Below are 16,991 nucleotides of genomic sequence, written 5' to 3'. Positions count from 1 at the left end.
GCCCGTTTAGTAGTTTGCTACTGTTGAAAGGAGGATTTCAGATTCTGTTCTACCTTGGTCCCACTTCTGCCCATGGTCCAACCTCTTTTTTATGGGCTGTTGCTTGTTCAACTACTCATGAGCTGATCCAGCTCATTAAGTCAGCAGAAAGCAATGTGGGGTTTTTTTTACTGAACCAGGCAGCCTTTTGCAGTTTTGTTTGTTGTATTTGTCATGGAAGAGTCTGAACAAACTCATAACGAGAAGACAATCACAATCCTGAAAAACATACAGTATTTAAATCAGAAGGCTTTAGGTATGTGCTTAAGCCATTACTGGTTCAGGGCCCAAAAAAGCAACAATTAACTTATCTTTTCCAGTAGAAAATACAATCAGGATATTCTGATGGGCACAGCATACCAGAATTGCAGAACCATGGTCTCTGTTCTGCAGTCCCTGTCACCCCAGAGTAACTGAGAAGCAGAGTTGTTTTTTTCATTTGAAGGTCTGCTTGGATGCTAGGATTTCATAAACACTAAGGAAGTCAAGGTTAAATTAGCTTCCTCTTTAGTTTTAAAGCTGGCAGACTTTCCTCCCCTTAACCCCTCTAGTTTTAGCCCCTGGTGTTGTCCTGGAAGTTCAGAGACAGATTGCATTCTCTACCTTGTTCATAAATGCAACTCCCTCCCTACTTTTGTACATTTTGCTCTGTAATAGGAAAGTTATATTTCCGTTCTAATGAAAATGATGATGTAATGAGTCAACCAACAGGAATTATTAATGAAAATGCTGAAGTCTTCATTCCATAATGGAAAAAGAAAAAAGTGCTAAGGTAAGCTTTGCTATAGCTTTTTAGTTTTTCTGCTCCTTTAACAACACTGGTAGCATGAATGTTGTTTCAGACATAATGTAAATAACGAAATGGCTTTGGATTTTGGTACGAAGTATCTTTTTATTTTATTCTTTTAAGTGAGGAGAAAGTTTTTGAAGCATGGTTGTTACTGAATTGACATGTACTTTATTTCTGCAACTATACTAAGACATCAGTAAAATATGATGTGAAAATAGTAAGCCTCCCAAAAGGCCTAAATTAGACACGACATCCTTGTAGGTGCATGTGTTCAAGAGCAAGATATTTTAAGACCTGTATTTTAATCTAAATATGTGTTTGCTATTAGCAACAGAGGTCAGGCCTTCCCAGATTATCCTGTGCACAAGGAAAATCCAAGTTTGCTTCTTTTGACACATAATATGGATGCTTTTACCCTTAGCTACTGACAGTGGTGAAGACAAAGGGAATTGAAGCAATGGCTCAGTATCCTTTAGCCTGGTTCCAGCCTTTTTTTCACCTCTTAAGTATAGAGATATTCTCTGAACTGTAATTACTATAACCTGTCTACAGTGATATGATGCTCATTACTGCATGTCATATGAGGAACTCGAGAAACTATCTCTTTGTAAGGAAAGCCTATTTATGATGCCTAGTATTAAAATTTAAAATGCATATTCTTACATTACCTCTTGAGGACAAGGAAGCCTTGTATGAGGGAATGAAGTCTTATGCACACCCCAAATATGAGTATCTGTAATAGCATTTGTTCTATAGAAAGTAGAAGCACAGAAGGAACTTGATACACAATAGAAAGATGACAATGGTAAGTTCGCTGAATTTACAATAAACAAACTGGTGCATACTTTGACTCACGTATCAATTATACTATAAAGCCATGCGGTTCCTTCCCCTCTGGAAATGGGATGTTTGGGTTGTTGAACATCCATTTGTCCCATTGGCTTTCTAATACCACACAATAACTAGACTGGGTAGAAGTTGTCGATGATGGATTACACAGATTACAGAAATGAAAAAAAAAGAAGAGGTTTGTGTTTTGTTTTGTTCGACTCCAACAGTTGAATGTTGGAATGAAAAAAAAAAAAAGCTGCTTTCTTGAAATGTCAATAGTTTACAGCTCTTTAATTATAAATCTTAACTTTGATCTAAATGCCTTCCACAATTGTTGAAGTTTCCTAAAATCTAAAATATTGGTGTAAGAGTAGCTAAACAACAATGTGAGAAGTACAGAAGGGAGCCTCACTTGAGTGTCACAAGAAGACTTATTTGTTCCTGAATCTTGTTCTTCAGTATACAGGTCTGGAGTCATTGTGATTACTTACTATTTGTTGCCTTTGCAGATGAACAAGCCATGTTGCAACTGTTTTTAGAAATGTTTTGTTCCCATTAATTTAGCAGTCACTTTTCTTTTTGTAGAGTTTCCTCATTTCAGGACTTGAGATTTGTCTTGATATGGAGCAATTCATGAAAATTAATGTGAGTCAACCAAAGATGTGACTTAGAAATAGATCAGTTAAACATCATTAAAACCTCCAAGGACCTTCTTATCCAGAATTCAAGTGGTCCTAATTTAATTTAATTTACTTCTACAGTGAAGTTAGATCATTCAAATGTAATTCTAAAGGAGAACATCCACATTAGGGTTTAATGCAGTTTTACAGCTTCTCTTTAAAGTAACATTTTTAGTTAATTCACTTTCCTGATTGTCCCCGTATAAATAAATCCCTAATCCCACAAGTGTTTTTAGTTCTGGCTAATCCTTGACACTTCTTAATAAGGGACTGCATAATCCAGATAGCGTCTATACCAATTGCTGAGCTGGAAAACATCCAATTTTCAGTCTCTGCTGCATCTGGTAAGACTTTGTCTCTGACTATTCAGCTTTACCAGCAAACTATAGGGCAGTTGTAAGACAGGCTAAACCTAAGGCAATAGGTTTTTGTTCCCCAAATCAATTAGCTAATACTAATACAATCAGACTCTCAGCGATTAATCAAACTGAAAAGCTTTTAAGTTGATCTGCAGGGGATATCTTTAGCATCTTCGTACAAACTTTTGCTGACAGGTGAACCATTTTCAGTTAAATGTCACAGCTTCAAAAGGTGCTTGAAGCTTGCTGTAATGCTGAGGTGTAATTATTGGATGGAGAGCTTGAGAAGTCTGCGTAGGGGGAGATTTAAATTCCATACTGGTTTTCTTGGGTGTCAGTCATCAAAAGCTGCCTACAGGATGTATAGCATCAGTATATGCTTCAGCAGGCAGCTCAGTACCTCAGGCATTTAGGTAATTTTATGTGCTTATGCCATTATATATTTCTCCAAGAGGACTTAATGCTGATAGGAAATTATACGATTTGAGCTTTGGTGTGAAACCAAATCTGAACTGTTATGCTTCTGTTTTGTTTGCTTTTAAGTGGATCTTTGATGTAAAGACACAGAGATGAAGTACAGATACATAGGGATCACGCTGTGGAAGTAGAGTGGCCCTTATGGTATGTAGGGATGTGAATTTCAGCCTTGTGACAAAGCTGTATGATTAATCCTGCTACGCGTGGGCCCTTGGTCATTTGTGTTCAGGAGCTGAAAGTAATGAAGTGGGTTGACAGATGCATCATTCATTTGCATACAAATGGGCACAGAAACAGTGCTCTTACCCATGCTGGCCTTAAGAGCTGCCAAATTCAGAACAGACTTTTGAGCTGAATTGCTTTTGGATTCTATCGGTAATATTGATCAGTTCTCCACTAACTACAGTGGGAGTGAGGACATCTAACTCACATGTAGAACCCTATGTTGGATGTCTTAAACTAGAGGTAAGTCCCATCCTCATAACTTTTTACTGAGCATCACATGGATTCTTTGATCTTTGGATCTGTGTATGAGCTATAACATGGTGATACAGTAAATCCAACATTAGAGCTCTTAGTCTTGGATGGAAACCACCCTGGCCACAAGACAAAACGCCCCACTCACATGGCTCAGACTTCTCTGAAATTTTTTTGCAGGCTAGGTTTGCTCCTGTTGACTTTATGCTAGCTGGGGATGGATGATCTGTATCACTTCAATTTTGGGGGGAAGCAGCTGCATCTGTAGTGACATAGAGTTATCACAAAAGCATGAAACCAATATAAGCTCCAAATTGTGTCATCTAGGAAGTTCAATAGAACTGTGGTTACGTGCCCACAGTTAAGACAGAAGGAATGTTTACTGCTATGTGACCTAGCATTATGCAGAACTACAGCTCCACATCCCACTGAAATAGGAGTATAGGCTTTTCCTCTTGTGGGAAAAAAACCAACCCAATAATCTTTGGAAAAGCTTCTGCTAATTACACTTCTATTTTAGACCTCAGACAAAAGAAGGCCATTTCAGTGGCTAGGTGCCTACTACCCTTGTTCTGAGTCTGTAGTAGTGCAATAGCATCATTATCACTTCTTCCTTCAACACCAAGTTTTCCAAAAAGTTTTCCTATCCACATATTTAAAAAGGCCCTCAAACCTTAGCTTCTCAGCTCTGATAAATCATAGCCTGAGGTGGTCTGGTGGGAAAATAAGAAGCCACTGAATAAAGAAAATGCTGAAATTTCACTTTCCATAGGGATTACCAGTTTCATTAGCCTCGGTGAAAACCGCATTTCACTAAATTTAGAGATGCAGCAGAGCTCAATACAGATAATGCATTTAATGTATGCTCTGGGTGGTGAAGTTGAAACTATTTCAAGTAATTTTCTTCAGTGTTGGATGCAGCCATTATGTAAGTTTCCTGATATCTTGGAATTTTTCTTTCTCAGAACAGCAAGTGATACTATTCCAAAGCAGCTAACATTCTCTGTCATAGAAACAGAATGGTTTGAGTTGGAAGGGACCTTAAAGATCACCCAGTTCCAATCCCCCTGCCATGGGCAGGGACACCTTCCACCAGACCAGGTTGCTCAAAGCCCCATCCAGCCTGGCCTGGAACACTTCCAGGGATGGGGCATCCACAGCTGCTCTGGAAAACCTGTTCCAGCGTCTCACCACTCTCATTGTAAAGAATTTCTTCCTTATATCTATCCTAAATATATCCCCTTGTAGTTTAAAGCCACTGCCCCTTGTCCTATCGCTACAGCCCCTGCTAAAAAAGTCTATCCCCATCTTTCTTATAAGCCCCCTCTAGGTGCTGGAAGGCTGCTATAAGGTCTTCTCAGAGCCTTTGCTTCTGCAGGCTGAACAACCCCAACTCTCTCAGCCTGTCTTCATAGGAGATGGGCTCCAGCCCTGTGATCATCTTTGAGGCCCTCCTCTGGACTCACTCCATCAGGTCCACGTCTTTCTTATGCTGGGGCCCCCAGAGCTGAACGCGGTACTCCAGGTGGGGTCTCATGAGAGCAACAGGGGAGAATCGTCTCCACAGACCTGCTGGCCACGCTTCTTTTGATGCAGACCAGGGTACGGTTGGCTTGCTGGGCTGCAAGTGCACATTGCCAGGTCATGTTGAGCTTCTCATCCACCAACACCCCCAAGTCCTTCTCCTCAGGGCTGCTCTCAATAGATTCTCCTCCCAGCCTGTATTGATACCGAGGGTTGGTTGCCCCTGACCCAGGTGCAGGACCTTGTGCTTGCCCTTGTTGAACTCCATGAGGTTTGTACAGGCCCACCCCCCCAGCCTGCCAAGGCCCCTCTGGATGGCATCCCTTCCCTCCAGCACATTGACTGCACCACACAGCTCAGTGTTGTCAGCAAAGCTGCTGAGGGCGCACTCGATCCCACTATCCGTGTCACCCACAAAGATGCTGAACAGCACTGGTCCCAGTATGAACCCCTGAGGAAGCTACTCGTCACTGGTTTCCACTTGGGCATTGAGCCGTCAACCACAGCTCTTGGAGTGCGACCCCTCCAGCCAACTCCTTATTCACCAAGTGTTCCACCCATCAAATCCATGTCTTTCCAGTTTAGAGACAAGGATGTTGTGTGGGACAGTGTCAAAACCTTTGCACAAGTCCAGGTAGATGATGTCAATTGCCCTTCTCTTATCTACTAATGCTGTAAACCCATTGTAAGAGACCACCAAATTTGTCAGGCACAATTTGCCCTTAGTGAAGCCATGTTGGCTGTCACCAATCACCTCCTTGTATTCCATGTGCCTTAGCATAGTTTCCAGGAGGATCTGCTCCATGATATTGCTGGGCACAGAGGTGAGACTGACCAGCCTGTAGTTTCCTGGGTCTTTTTCCTTTTTTAAAAAAATGGGGGTTACGTTTCCCCTTTTCCAGTCAGTGGGAACTTCACCAGACTGTCACAGCTTCTCAAATATGATGGATAGCAGCTTAGCCACTTCATCCACCAGTTCCCTTAGGACGCACAGATGCATCTCATCAGGCCCCATGAACTTGTGCACCTTAGGTGTTTTTGAACCTGATCTTCTCTGATAGTGAGCAGTACATTCTCTCAGTCACTGCCTTTGCCTTCTGTGGCTTGGGTGGTGTGGCTGGAACGCTTGCTGATGAAGACTGAGGCAAAAAAATTAAGTACGTCAGCTTTCTCCCTATCCCAGGTAAATAGGTCTTCCATTTCACTCTGGAGATGGCCCACATTTTCCTTGGTCTTCCTTTTATCACCGATGTACCTATAAAAGCTTTTCTTGTTGCCCTTGGTATCCCTGGCCAGATTTAATTCTATCTGGGCTTTATCTTTCCTAACCTGATCCCTGGCTGCTTGGACAACTTTTCTGTATTCCTCCCAGGCTACCTGTCCTTGCTTCCACCCTCTCTAGGCTTCCTTTTTGTGTTTGAGTTTGTCCAGGAGCTCCGTGTTCATCCATGCAGGCCTCCTAGTTTTTTGCCAGACTTCCTCTTTGTTGGGACACATTGCTCTTGAGCTTGGGGGAGGTGATCCTTGACTATTAACCAGATTTCTTGGGCCCTTCTTCCCTCCTGGGCTTCATCCTGTGGTACTCTACCAAGCAGATCACTGAAGAGGCCAAAGTCTGCTCTCTTGAAGGCCGGGGTAGTGAACTTGCTGTGTGCCCTCCTTGCTTCCCTAAGGATCTTGAACTCCACCATTTCATAGTCACTGCAGTCAAGGCTGCCAGTGAGCTTCTCTTTCCTCACTAGCCCCTCCTTGTTGGTGTGAACAAGGTCCAGCACAGCGCCTCTGTGTGACACAGGTGTATCATCATTTCACATAGCATCATGTTTTATAACCACCTGGTAATATAATGCCACAGTATGATGGTATGTGCGCTTCAAAGATGTGTTTTTCCCAGTTCTGTACTCATGTAAAATTGTTGAATAATGTAAAGGCTTTTTTTAAAAATTTTTTTTTCCTACATGCATCTTAATTCTACCAAGCTAAAGACAGTTCAAACTTTATGGGAAAGCAAAAAACCCCAGATGTATTCTCCTTAGAAAAATGTATATATTGTGTATTTATACAAGGCAACAGAGTTATGCAAACAAGACAGGGAGTGAAGATACGGGATACAAAGCAAAATTCTATGGCAAATATGGCTTGGTTTCTTCACAGTATTGTTAACTGCAGAAGTATGGCACTGTATTAGGGGCAGACACCAGTCATTTATCTCACTTTTGATGACATCAAGTGTTCCGTTTTCTGCCCTGAAACCTTTGAAAATGACCTTTGACAACATACAAGTAAGCTCAATTCCATAGTAAATGTTAATTTTTCAGTAGTTAAAGCAGGGGTCCTCAAACTTTTTAACCAGGGGGGCGGCGCGCGGAGGAAGTGGCAGGCAGTCATCTGCAGCTGCTTGGTTTCCCCCCCCAACCCCCAGCAGGGGGGGGTCTGTAAATACCGGGGGCCAGATTGAGGACAGGACCCTGGGGGGCCGTATCCGGCCTGTGGGCCGTTTGTTTGAGGACCCCTGAGTTAAGGTGATGTGAATTCGTGGTCCGTTACTTCGGCTCTTGGTGACAACAATGATCAAACAATAGTAGAAGTAAACAGAAGTTTACCTGAATGTTTATGTCTGCTCTGGAAAGATTATTTTTAACAATGTGCTTTAGACTTCTTCAAGATTAAATCCGCAGTTTGCTAAGACAAAAATATTTGTCTCCAAGTAGGTTTTTTGCTATACATTTTATTCAATTTGTCTATGTGGTGCTATATCGATATTTAAGTATTTGGGTATTTTTAAAAATTCTTCAATGCATAGCACTTTGTTCTATTACAAAGAGGATGTTATATGTCCCATCAGTACTGGATGGCCACCTTACCTACTCTTTATTGCAAATTAAAATAAGTGTAAATAATTGCACAGGGGTAAGACATAGGGGAGTCTGGTCAGATAGGGTTAAATACCTGGTGATAGAATTAATATGAGATGGTAGAATGAGCGTCTGGTGAAAAAGTGATGTTTTCAGTGTTATGTGCTACATTCTACATGGCTAGATAGTAACTAAACACTTGAAGCCTCTTGCACATTGCTTCTCTAAGCGTCATATTTGTAACAGGGATTTTTACCACAGATTTTGTGTTTCTTAGCAGGGACTTGCATTCCTTGGGATTGATACAACAGGAAATTGCAGTCCTTCCCACATTACTAAACAAGGGGGAGCATTGCATCAGAATAGAGATCTACTATAGAAAAGGTGAATGGATCTACTGTATTTTGCTTTTTTCCTAGTGTGCAATTTATTTTGCAGAGCTCAAGCGTGGCTAGAATTGAAGATCTTAGAAATAAATGTTTTTGGCATTGTTGTTCATTTAAACAGCAGTATTATCTAGAAATTGCACTGCTGAGGTCCCTAGCAGTTTTTTCAGCTTTTTCCTTTTTTTTCCCCCTTTTTTTTTTTTTTTTTTCTTGGTGTGAAGGAAACTGTAGCAACTGGGGCACTGTTCCATCTTTAAAACCTTGCCTAAATTCAGAGGGATTAACTTTAAGTATAAAGCCTGACTTCTAGGGATGGTGAAGAGCTGTCTAAGAGAGAGTAGGCCTTGTGGGGTGACACATGCAGTCACTGTTCCTATGAGGCCTAAACACTGAGGAGTGCAGTTGTTCACTGCTGGGGATGATTTGGTTTTGTAAGTTCATTAAAACTGAAGATTTAGTAGCTGAAACAGTGTTTTCCAGGTAATTGCTGGAACTGAGCCAATGCAGTGTCTAGAGTGAACTCCATATGACAGACTATAGTTTCTACTAGCGATGGACACAAAGCAGAGATGTTGCTTGAGGGATATTTTGGAAGAGGAACTTTGTATTCTGCTCTAGTGAATTGCACAGCAGAGTTTTTCTTTCATTCCTTGATCCCTGTAGCAGAATAATGATATAATGGAAAGAAATACACTTCTTAATATTGACAGGTGGACCAAAACTGTCTTCCACTAGCCTAGGAGCTAAGTAGGGCCTTTTCTCATTTAGCAGTTGTGGGAAAAGCAAACCCATCCGTAGTGTAGAGGATTACCTGTTGTCTACTAAACTTCCTAGCAGCTTCAGTTAGATGCTTCTTTATTTTGTCCCCTAGATCATGGTGAAACGTTATTCATTGTGCAACAGGTGCCGTATACCCCACTAGAACTACGTAGTGCAGTGCAGGGTTGTCATATCTGTGGTCTACTAGCCAAGGTGGTTGGCAGTCTATATGAATGTTCATGAACCATCTTTACCTCTGGGTCTTGGCCCTCCAAACTGTGTGAGCTTTCCACGTTCTGTTCTATCAGACTGTACTTCCTCCAAGGTTTTCCTGCCCCTTATTTTCCCATCACTGCTTCCTTCCAGTCAGCCTGTTTCCCTTTACCCTTCCCTCCATAACTCTGATACTCAGCCTTCTCTAGGTGTGAACTTGTAAGGATGAGGACACAGGAGATGAGTGTTCTTGGCAGTAACAGAAATGGTTTGGGCATGTTTTTTCCTCCCTTTGACAGTGCTTTTCTTTTTAATTCCCTGGCTGAAATGCACTGTAAAACAACATTTGCAAAGTGCTGTGAGATGGAAAACTTTATATGAAGACCCAAGTGTTATTAGTATTAGTGGAAATAGTTAACCACCCTTTTTCAAAAATAGCACTCGTCTCATATTCTTCTTTGTAATGCACTTGGTTGTGTCTCTCAGGAAAGAGAGGCAGTAGGCTAATATCCTACCATCTTTCTTAGGAAGCCAGTTTAAGTTGTTTTCAGTATCTCTCCACTGTGTGAAATTGTCTACAAGTTAGTATGTTTTCTTCCTGAAATAGATGTATTTTCTATTATTATTCTGTCACATCAGAGCCTGTTACTTGCTGCGATACTGCTAATATTGTGGCACCTTCATGCCACTGCTCTTGGGAAGCAGTTAACTCTTGTTTATAGTATTAAGACACCATATTAAAGGTTTTCTTCTATATTCATTTTAGGAGAATGATGACCAGAATGCTTTTGCTTAAAAGGCTTTTTCTTTTACTAGCTTTGCCAGCATTCTTTTTTCAATCCCATTTTTATTTATGAATAAAAAGCATTAGTTTAAAAAAATAGACACCTGAAGATTATAATTGTTGCAAGGATATAGTGGCAACGTAAAAGTATTGTTTCCGGAATGCAAACAAGAAACAAAAATTAGATTGATGAAGGTTTGCAAGTAAGATTACTTTCTCTTGAAATGTTCTATTCTTTTCTTTGCCAATAGTGCTGACTTCTAGTTGATTCTGAAGTGAAGATGCGATTGAAGTGGACAAGAGCCCATTTCTGGGTGCCTTCGCAACTCCAAAGAAGAGAACAGAAAGAAGAAGAAGAATGGGGACCAGAGGAATGTTTTCTACAGACCAGCTAATTCCAAGTAACTTCAATAGTTTAATGTGTGAAAGAAATCTTTTGTAGAGAATGTAACCTTCTACTGCTTTCATGTTGCTTTATTTTCTGTTTGCTTTTCTGTTAGTTTTTCTTTTTTTGTTTTGGTTTGGGTTTTTGTGTGTGTGTGTGTGTTTTTAATTACAGCAAACTCAAGTATCCTGAAACCCTCGGCATTGTAGACATCTATATCACAGTCTCTTTTCCAAACCGATTTGACTGTAAGGTCTTGAGTCTAATGGCATCCTCGTGATACAGCTCTGGAACTCTGCAAAACTGGGGCCTAAAGGAAGAAAAACAATAACCTAAGGAGGGACAAATTTGTGGGTAACAGTCACTGGAACATATAAAGTGATATTTGGCCATGTGACATACTTATTTATTGGACTTAGGAGGTAGATACAAAGATACTACAACTGTTAATAGCCCCTGGGCATACCTACACATTGTATGAGAGCTGTGTGGCCCCAAAATGCTTTGAAACCTTGAAATTGTGTATCTCTGTTACAAGCAGTTTTCCTTGAGCTGAAGCTTGAGCTCACACAAACCATTTGGCTTTGCAGTAGGACTTCAGTGGGGCCTTCCTGGAAGAACCTTCAGCCATCTCATTTTGCTGACCTCCATGATATGATGCCAGCCTGATGGCAGGTCAGTCACAGTGTCCTGCAGCACATCCATGTAGCAAGTAGGCATAACCTTATGTACTTACATGGGGATTCTTTACTAGGTGCACTAGTTGGGTTGCTGTAGAGCTGACCTGACCCTTGAATAGGCTTTTTCAGGAAAGTACTGTGAAAAAGTGACAAATTCAGCTTGAACCTGGGCTTTAGGCCATTTCTACGCAGCTGCCTATTTACAGCTAGTAAACTCAGCTAGTCACTTGTTTTGATGATACCAGTTAGATGACAACTTATTATGACTATCAAGCTGTAAGTGAAACAATAATTTTAAAGTTCATAGTTTCTTGAACCTTCTGACTTCTCATACCATATATTTTTTGGCATCCCATTTTATCTGTTCTGTTCAGTTATGTCCTCTTCTATAGTGGTGTTGTTCTGTACTTTGCTCATCTTCTTTGCTCTAGCTGTGCTCAACAAACTCCTTACAATGACAGTTCATATTAATGTTAGAAACTGACTTCCAAAGACCTGATCTTTTAAAAAAACCTGTTTATTATAAATGAGCCTGCCTCATTTATAATTTAGAAATCAATTTCCCAATAGTATTATGAACATTCCAGAAGACAAAAAGGCCTATCCATAGAGCTTATGGAAGCCAATATCAGTGAAAAAAAAAAAAAATTGCCTGCCCAATTGAATATATATGGATGTTGATAATAACTACATGATATGGCTTGCTTAAAACTCCATCACTCTTGTGACAGAAGAAATCCACTATGCTCAGCGTCAGAGATGATGGAGTTCTATTGCAAAACATTTATTTATTTTGGAAGAACAAATACTCATTTTTTTATATATAAATTTGTGTGAACAGCACATGTTTTAGGATTTTGCTAAAAAAACAACCCCAGGTTCTCCATGTACTTTAATTTTTCCTTCAGTTCTTCACAGATTGAATGTTCATTCAGCCAGCCTGGGTGACTAGGAAGATATTTTTCCTGTCTTCATTCACTGCCCAGTGAAGGGCTAAATGTAATCAGAGCATGACATGCCTAATCAGTGTGGAACATCCCATCACACTGTCCCTATGAAAACATGTACGTTCTGTACAGGGCTGTATCCAGTTCAAATAAGTGCATTGCAAGCTATGGAGCTGCTGAATATGATGCATCGTAGATCATTCTTTAAGGAGACACAATCTTAACTATATTCCAAAGCTTTATGCTTTTTATTATGTTTCTAATTGACTCTTGCTATCTCAAAACCTTTTAAATTTCCTTTTTACTATTTAGACAATTTGCTGCCTGCTATTAGGTGTCTATAATTGAACGAGTTGACATTTATATGCTTGCAGGGGATGCACAAGTGAAAGGAATCCAATGTTTTAAAACCATTTGGCAGTGATAAAATCAAATAGATCCACAATAACTTATGATGTGTATAGATTTCACGTTCCAGACTTCATGCTGCTGTTCTTCCGTTGTTGTTTGTACCTATATAACTAACATTTTAGCAAACACCTCTTCAATTGTATAAGCTATTGGGCAGGAAAGCTAATCTGGCAGAAAACACAGAAGCATTTGCATCAATAACCATCTCTATAAAAATGTTTATCATTGGAGCTAAGAAGCTTTGCCATTTGTCTATGGTTGAGAGTTGTAAAAAGTTTCTCTCTCCTGAGAGAGGGAAATGGCACCAGGTCATTATTGCTCTTCACAGAAACACTGTGGGGAAATACTTGCTCTTAATATTACTTGACGCAAGCTCTAAAAGTAGTTCTATAGAAATAAGTATTCTAGTCATGTATCTCCAGTAAATTAAAATCCCAGAAAAATGCTAGAAAATAGAAACTGCAAGTGTGCAGTGCACACTTCAGTGTGTCCTTAGTTATCATTTTTTTTATAACTTCAGGTAATCTGAGTGAATTTCAGATCAGGGTATATGAAATGAGATGAATAAAGGTCTGCTCTTGGAAGCTGTTATTCATCAATCAATTAACTCAGGAAATTTTTTTAAAATTCTAATCTTCCTGCTTCAGCTATATTGAATTAAACTGTGACACCCAGGCAGTTAAATTTTCTCCTTGAAATATATATACTTTGATACAGTGTTTGAACATCCATCTGCTTTCTGAGGTGAGCAGATGTGGCCGCTTCTACTGCAGTGTGAAGTAAGAAAACATACTATGCCTCTTTTCCTGGAAAAATGCAATATGCCTCTACATATATATTAATTTTTAAGTAAGGCTGAACATAACTGGGTAAAGGAAAATTAGCTGCATTTTCTGAAAGTCTTCATTTTGTAATTGCTGTCATAACTTGGATTTCTAGGTGTTTGTTTAATTTTTAAATGTGAAATGAATCTTGCATTGCTGGTTTACACTAAAGAATACAGTGCTTTAAGTGCAAGGTCTGAATTGTCATTTCTTTCCGAGATTTGCCTGAATTATATATGTTTCTAGCTTAACACAGGAGTTACTGACTAAAGAGCCCTCCACGGTAGATAGTGCATTGTAATGGTCATGTTTTAATGTTTTATCAAAATATTGTGATATATTTTGCCATGTTCAGCTAGTTGAGTCAAAAACTATAGGAAAATCTTAGAGTTTCTTTTTAGCAGCTCATATGATTTAGAACATCTCTATATACATTTGGATTTAGAAATAGTAATGTTTAAATATTTAAGCTAAAGTAATTTTAAATGTGCCTTTTATACTTATCTTGACAATACCATCATAGTCTATGATCAAAGAATAAATCTGAGTATGCTAAATGTTTTTCAATCAACATAATACACTGCTTTATTTGGCATAGACTTATTGGATATCCTATATGGGTGACAGTCCAAGTGAGATAAGGTGTACAAGACCAGTGGCGGGTTTAAGGAAAGCTCATTAATACTCAAAATCGGTAACTTTATCTGCATGTGCCTGCATTATATGTGCAATATGAGCAAAAAGTTTTGAAAATTTGCTTTCCTAGTAAATAGATAAAGTTGCCAGAGCTAATATGTAAAATCCCCTTTTTTGAGAGGATTTCTCTTTAACATAGATTCAGGCTTGCTTAAGTGAGTACTTAAATATAAAGCCAAGCTGGAAAAGACAGATTTATTGGAATAACAGCTGCCACCACTACTGATAAGTGCTCAGCATCTGACTTCTCTAGCTGCTGTTAAATCACATACAATTCCTTGGGCTGGGAAAGTAAATAAAGATAACTGAGTATAGCAATCTGTGTGAAACCAGGGAGAAGAACAGAGGTTGCAGGGAGATCTGAAAGACCACACATAAGCTAATCTGAATGCACGTGGCTTTGGTGTTAATTGCAGTCTCAGCATCTGTGTAAATAGTTTGCTTATTAAAAAAACAGGTTAGTGTTATAAATGTGGAGTCTTCTTGTATTATCATCCATTACATGATGTAGAAACGTGTCAGCAGCAGTAATTCCAGAGAGACAAACCTCCCCCTTCAAATATGATTAACTAGAAAATAAAGCTAGGAGTAAAGTAAACAGATGGCCTGGAGGGACTTTTAAAAATGTGGTGGTGGATTTCCAGACGAAATAACCTACACAAACAAGAAGGAAGTGGTTAAAAAAGTAATTTAGTGTATGCGCAAAGGAATAAGGATGAGAAAAGAAAATATTTTTTTTACTATCCTTTTGGGAAAAGATGGAAAAGAAATGAAAAAGATGCTGTTGCACCTGAAACACTGGGAAGACTGATAAAAATACTCAATGAGTAACGTGAGCCCACAGAAGGAGATCATGGACAAGACTGCTGTTGTGCTGTTTTTCTTTTTTTCTACTTAAAGCCAAGCAGAAGAGGAAATTATACCAAAAGCTGAGAACTCTTGTAGCTCTATGAAACTCTGGAAACATTAAGAATTCCTTGTTAATGACAGATTCATATGTGGCAGACAAGTTTCTCACAGGAAAGACTGTCAAGATACATACATCCAGTGTGACACCATAGCTTCCAATTACCAAGACTGCTGTACTATCCAGGGAAGCTATCAAAGCAGTCATGGATACTAGGAAAAAAATCCTCAAACCAACCTACTGGCTCAAATGAAAGAAAACCAGGAAGCAGGAGACACTGAGACTATACTGTGATGTAAGGCAGACATCAGAAAGCAGTATGAAAAGCAGAAAAAACCTGCAACCCAGTCTATAGGCAGGGATGAGGACCAGAAATACTTCTTATCCTAAAACTGAAACTACCATAGGAGCAGTAAGGAGCAGTATGGGTAATGAATCACAGAATCACAGAGTGATCAGGATTGGAAGGAACCTCTGGAGATCATCTAGTCCAACCCCCTGCCAAAGCAGGCTCACCTGCAGCAGAGTGGTGTCCAGGCGAGTTTTGAACATCTCCAGAGAAGGAGACTCTACAATGTCTCTGGGAAGCCTGTGCCAGGGCTCTGTCACCCTCAAGGTAAAGAGGTTTTTCCTCATATTCAGAAGGAACTTCCCATGTTGCGGTTTGTGGCTGTTGCCCCTTGTCCTGTTGCTGGGCACTGCTGAAAAGAGCCTGGCCCCAGGCACTTGACACTCACCCTTAAGATATTTGTAGACATTGATAAGATCCCCTCTCAGTCTTCTCCTCTCCAGGCTAAACAGGCCCAGCTCTCCCAGTCTTTCTTCACAAGGGAAATGCTGCAGTCCCCTCATCCTCCTCACAGCCCTCCGCTGGGCCCTCCCCAGCAGTTCCCAGTCTCCTGTGACCTGGGGGGCCCAGCGCTGGGCCCAGCACTCCCGATGGGCCTCACCAGCCCGAGCAGAGGGGCAGGATCAGCTCCCTGCACCCGCTGGCCATGCTGCCCCTAACGCGCCCCAGGCTCCCATCCGCCTTCTCGGCCACAGGGCCACCGCTGGCCCGCGGGCAACCGGCTGTCCCCCGGCACCGCCCGGCCCTTCCCCGCAGAGCTGCCCCCCAGCAGCCCACCCCCGGCCTGTGCTGGTGTGTGGGGCTGTCCCTCCCCAGGGGCAGGACCCCGCGCTGGCCTTTGTTGAACTCCATGAGGTTCCTCCCCGCCCAGCTCTCCAGCCTGGCCAGGTCTCACTGAATGGCAGCGCAGCCTCCTGGTGTATCAGCCAGTTCTCCCAGTTTTGTATCATCAGGAAACCTGCTGAGGCTACGCTCTGTCCTCTCCCGAGACTGGACCCAGTACTGACCCCTGGGGGACACCCCCAGCTGGACTCTGTGATGCTGATCACAGCCCTGTGAGCTCTGCCATTCAGCCAGTTATCAACCCACCTCACTGTCTGCTCATCTAACCCACACTTCCTGGGCTTGCCTATGGGGATGTTATGGTAGACGTTGTCAAAAGCCTTGCTGAGGTCAAGGTAGGCAATAATGACTGCTCTACCCTCATCTACCCAGCCAGTCCTTCTATCATAGAAGTCTATCAGGTTGGTCAGGCATGATTTCCCCTTCGTGAATCCATGTTGATTGCTCCTGATGACATTCTTTTCCTCCACATGCTTTGAGATGACTTCCAGGATGAGGTGTTCCATCACCTTTCCAGGGATAGAGATGAGACTGACTAGCCTGTAGTAGTTGCCAGAGTCCTTCTTGCCCTTTTTGAAGACTGGAGTGATACTGGCCTTCCTTCAGTTCTCAGGCACCTCTCCTGTTCTCCATGATCTTTCAAAGATGATGGAGTGTGGCTTGGCAATAATATCTGCCAGCTCCCTCAGCACTCAGGGGTGCTGAGGAAGTTTATAGAAGAGATGTCTGCCACCTGTAAGCAATCCCAAAACTAGTGTGTGTGTGTGTATATATA

The 16,991-nt window shown here is 41.1% G+C and overlaps 1 long non-coding RNA gene across 3 annotated transcripts in view; it reads left to right on the top strand.

Moving 5' to 3' along the window:
- The window catches only part of LOC130149243 (uncharacterized), a 31,018-nt gene extending 17,404 nt beyond the window's left edge, over window positions 1–13,614 (top strand). For 2 of the 3 annotated variants that reach the window (XR_008821839.1, XR_008821841.1), the window contains one exon: window positions 10,426–13,614. This is a non-coding gene — a long non-coding RNA (uncharacterized LOC130149243). The remainder of the gene's footprint in view (window positions 1–10,425) is intronic. The other variant, XR_008821840.1, reaches the window with a different exon arrangement.
- Window positions 13,615–16,991: the final 3,377 nt, after the last annotated feature.

Source organism: Falco biarmicus, chromosome 4 (genome assembly GCF_023638135.1).
Source record: "Falco biarmicus isolate bFalBia1 chromosome 4, bFalBia1.pri, whole genome shotgun sequence".
NCBI lineage: Eukaryota > Metazoa > Chordata > Aves > Falconiformes > Falconidae > Falco > Falco biarmicus.
The sequence above is the reverse complement of the archived record's forward strand: the minus strand, read 5'-3'. Positions and strand labels throughout refer to the sequence as shown.